At 41.6% G+C, this 4,694-nt stretch overlaps 1 long non-coding RNA gene across 1 annotated transcript in view; it reads left to right on the top strand.

Moving 5' to 3' along the window:
- Positions 1-268: 268 nt before the first annotated feature.
- LOC108803061 overlaps positions 269-4,694 on the top strand; it is a 20,459-nt gene continuing 16,033 nt past the window's right edge. The window contains exons 1-2 of the long non-coding RNA XR_001942256.1: positions 269-279; positions 536-539. This is a non-coding gene — a long non-coding RNA (uncharacterized LOC108803061). The remainder of the gene's footprint in view (positions 280-535; positions 540-4,694) is intronic.

Below are 4,694 nucleotides of genomic sequence, written 5' to 3' on the forward strand. Positions count from 1 at the left end.
TGTAATTATTGAGGACAAAAACATCACCCGGTGGCACATGATCACGCACGTGCGTAACATCACGATCCCGTGTAATGACATCATGTGCACCTAACTTAAGAGGGAAGGGATAAGGTATACTGTCAGGTCCCCTCCTCTCTTGTGCAGCTGTCGGGCTTTCAGTCCATGACTGTCAGTGATTTTGGTGTCACCCCCTCTGATGGTGTCACCCAGTGTGGGCTGCGCCCCCTACAAACCCTTTGTGAAGCCACTGGTTGAGTACCAGAGTTGAGAAATACTGTACTAAAGTAGTGCTTATAGCCTGATTGAACGTTCAGTTTAAATCAGCTAAATACATTCCAGGTGCATCAAAACAGAACGTGTTCAATATCTTACAGTTTATTTTCTTTCTAAAGATGCATCATTCTAAATAGGAAAGCCTGTTCTGTTCTAGCTGCTGCAGACTGAGAACCTTGTTTTCTGTGGAGAAGCAGTAGTCTCTATGTAGAGGTCTGATACTCCCCATACTGAGTCGCTCCTATAGCCCTGCAGTCAGCAAAGTTCCTGCTCCTGATTGGAAAGCTGTAGCTCTGACTCAGCCTGGGGCTTGTTGACCTCTGCAGAAAGATCACTGCTTTCCCACAGAGAGTAAGGGTCCCACTTTGCAGCATGTTGGCAGAACACACGTTTTTTGTAACTTAGGCTATGTCTGCTTTCAAAGAAAACAAACTGTAAGGTTTTGCACACCTTTAATTGGAAAGGACCTGCAATGCACGTAGCAAATTTAGACTGAAAGTTCAATTGAGCTTTAAATACACTGATACTGAAACTGGTAAAACCACAAATTACTGTGTAAAGGCACCTCTGGGTTCTTCAATGCCTTGTCAGGTTTTATGATCTTATGATGCTATGATCTTGCTGGTTGCCAGCTCTACCCGACTACTGAGTGCCACAATTGGTTTGTTAGGCCACCTCATGACAGTGATGGACCAAAGTACAACGAAAGAGGTGGCAGGGGGTCTCTAATTGGATATCAAGGTGCTGCAGTATTTGGAGTTGTTAGGAAATCTGCAGTTCGGGCACCTGGAGGTGGTTTTGTTACAAAATATGTGAAAGTTTAATAGTTTTAGTATTACACAAGATAGCATTAAGGTGACATGAACTATACAGCTTTCTCACTCAGCTGTATATCCTCCAATCATCTCTGAATTGTTGCTGACACTGTCCTTCCTTCTGGAGGGTGGCTACTTTTGTTCCCCATGGTCCCTGTGTGTGTTTTGTAAAGAAGCCACTGCTCCAAGCTTGCTCTCATAATGGACTACAATCTCACATTTAATTTACTAATTTGTATTGAGATTTTAGCCCATCACAGCAGTGAGTTTGGAGCAGTGGCTTCTTTACATCACACACAGGGACCATGAGGAACAAAAGTAGCCACCCGCCTCCAGAAGGAAGGACAGTGTCAGCATTAATTCAGGGATGATTTGAGGATCTACAGCTGAGTGATACACAAATAAGGTACATTTATGTTAATAGCTAAGGTACTTGAATGAATTTCTAAGATTTACCTCCTGAGTTTAGTGTCATTCTAACTGCTGAATTTAGTGTCACTTTAATTCTTGATGTTTCAGGTACACCTTTCTCTTGCCTACTCCTGAGTTTCCCCATTCACTTGAATTTGCATATTGATCAAATCACTTATTATATGCAGAGCAAGCTGGAAGCAGTACTTCATGGCTTGGGTGATGAGAACAACAGATTGAAGCAGCAGGTAGTGGAGATATTGTTTACACATGTAAACACTTGTGTTTTGCTCCCCTTTAAATTTCAAGTCATCACAGGATCATACAAGGCTTCAAATACAGTGGTAATGCTGTGTTAGCAAACAAGTGCGTTGTGAAAGTTCATGTCCTTGAAAAGCTGCATAAAGGAACTGCATTCATTTTCATTCATTAGGTGTTAGCTCTTCCTGTTGTTTTCTTCCTCAACTGCATCCATAACTGCAGAAGAGCAACATTTATCTTCTGGTTAGTTTTATTTTAGCTGGGAAAATAGCTTCTTACAGTGTTACTGTACAGAAATAGCAGGGTGGTTAAATCTCACTGCTTCTGCAAATGATGTGAGATCCATCAACCTTTTGTCAAGCAAACTTATGTTTTATAGTGAGCATCCAAGAGCAGACCTTTAGTCTCATACAACAAAACACGTGTCCAGTACGGCAATGCATCAAATGGACTTGAAGGTACATTTCTTCCCCAGGTTTACTGGACATATGCCATTCATGTTGTGTTGCTTTTGTTGGTGAAAAACTGATGAAAGCGCAACATCAGCAAAAACTTTTTTTTGGGGGGCGGGGTTCAGTTGGGAAAGGTTAGGACTTCCGTCAGCATGTTAATGCTAATTGTATTTGCAGGAAAATACACTCTTTTTCAAGGCACCCCTTTGTTTGGATGGCTTTTGTTAAACTATATTGATGAGAAAGAGAGAGAGAATATGAGATGACAGTTTAATAAATGTCCTTTCCTATAACCATCCCTTGGTGGCAAGCAGGGGCTTCCCGAGGCTGGGTGACACCCAGAGCGGTCATCGCGCAGCGATCTTCTGATACCTGCCGGCGGATATTTTGGTGATGGACGCCGGCAGAGAGGAGGGGAGGGGACAGTCACCTGGCGGGATAAGGTATGCCGCCGGGTCCCCTCCTCTCTCTCCTGATACTGTCGGGCATTCGGTCCATGACCGAGTGCCCGATTTTTCAGAGGGGGGTGACACCAAAATGACTGCCAGTCATTTTGGTGTCACCCCCTCCAATGGTGTCACCCGGGTGCGGGCCGCACCCCCCTTGTGACGCCAGTGGTGGCAAGAATTAATTTAGCCAAAATACCATTCGATAAAGAGGAGCCTCAGGAAAAACACAGAGGACAATTTGTCAAAACTGGAGCAGACAAAGTCTGGAGCAGTTGCCCATAGTAACAGCTTGCTCAGTTTGTTCAGTTAAGATTGGATAATTAAAGATAGAAGCTGATTGGTTGCCGTGTACAGCTGCTCCAGATTTTCTCTGCTCAAGTTTTGATAAATTCACCTCAGTGTTTTTTCCTACAACTCCAAGTAGCCTTTAAATACCAGAAACACTGAACTTGGACACTATTATGGTGGATGCCCTGATGCCCAAGATCTGTGTGGAGGCAAATATATTCTCTGCAGGCACAAGATCAGGTTGCTGAACTAACCCTAGTCCAAGCAGCCTCACAAATACGAGTACTACTTTTTCTCCAAAGCACAAACCCAACAATTGTCCATATCCACCACCAATACTGTACTGAACAGTTTTGCTTTAAAAAAAAAAACGTAATTTGCATGTACACATGGCTTCAGGCTCCTAACTGAAACATTCAAGTGAATATTTATAAAGTGATTCTAAAATCAACAGCACATTACTTGGCCATTTTCTCATAAAAACTAGAATTCATTCCAAACTGACTGATAAAATAATTCCATCCACAGCCAGGCGACAGAAATATAATTTACTTGGAGTTGTAGGAAAAAAATACTGCAAGGGGAATATATTAAAACTGGAGCAGAGAAATTCTGGAGCAGCTGTACACGGCAACCAATCAGCTCCTAGCTTTCATTTTCCAATCTTAACTGAGCAAACTGTTACTATGGGCCACTGCTCCAGATTTTGTCTGCTCCAGTTTTGATAAATTGTCCCCTGCGTTTTTCCTGAGGTTCCTCTTTGTTGAATGGCATTTTGTCTAAATTAATTCTTGGCACCAAGGGCTGGTTATAGGAAAGGACATCATTAAACTGTATTGTATCTATCTATCTATCTATCTATCTATCTATCTATCTATCTATCTATCTATATATATTATCAATGGAGTTTAACAAAAGCCACCCAAACCACTTATTTGACGCTGGTACATACATATTCTACCGTCCAATTGTTTTTTAAAAGGAATCTGACAGGATAGAAATATGTTGGCTGCAGTTGCTGACTCGTACCAAGTCCCTGCACTGGAACAACCATGTCTACCATATGATGACACCTGATAGCTCACCGAGTAATTAGGGATAGATTATAATGATAGCCATCCATCTTCAAAAACAAGTCACCAGTGGCAGCACCCATATAATTCAGTCTAAGTGATATCTAAGCCGGGTGCAGTCTTAAACTGGCCATACATGTGGCAATTCAATTTTATAGGGTGATTGAACTTTAGATTCCTTTGTTTTGTCGAAAATGCAAAGCAACCGAAGACGTAAAAGACACCTTTTGGCCTCTGTGAATATCAAAGATGTGTACAGCTGCCAATGTCCTGATCACACACGCCTTAGATAATACCACTTAACAGTCAGTTACATGGACACACGTCAGTAATATATAAAGCACTAACCTATATTTGTTGCAGTAAACCAGGCCATTGTATACCTTAAGAGATCATTGATGGGGTCATGTGGGAAAATAAAACCAAGTACTAGACTGTCTTGCTTTGTTTGAATTGATTTACCATAGAAACTGATAACATAATCCTAGTCTAAACATAGTTTTTGTTAGAGTATACAACAAGCCATTCATATAGCTCCATATGGGCTGAACACGTGATGAGGTTTTTGAAGAAGGTACAGCTAATGTGGCTCAGATTTCAGTGATATTCTGTTACATAGTATTCAGGCCTTAAACAAACTAAAAGAGCTGATACTTGTTTACCATATTT

This window comes from Nanorana parkeri, unplaced genomic scaffold, assembly GCF_000935625.1.
Source record: "Nanorana parkeri isolate BGI_ZX_2015 unplaced genomic scaffold, ASM93562v1 scaffold3350, whole genome shotgun sequence".
Lineage (NCBI taxonomy): Eukaryota > Metazoa > Chordata > Amphibia > Anura > Dicroglossidae > Nanorana > Nanorana parkeri.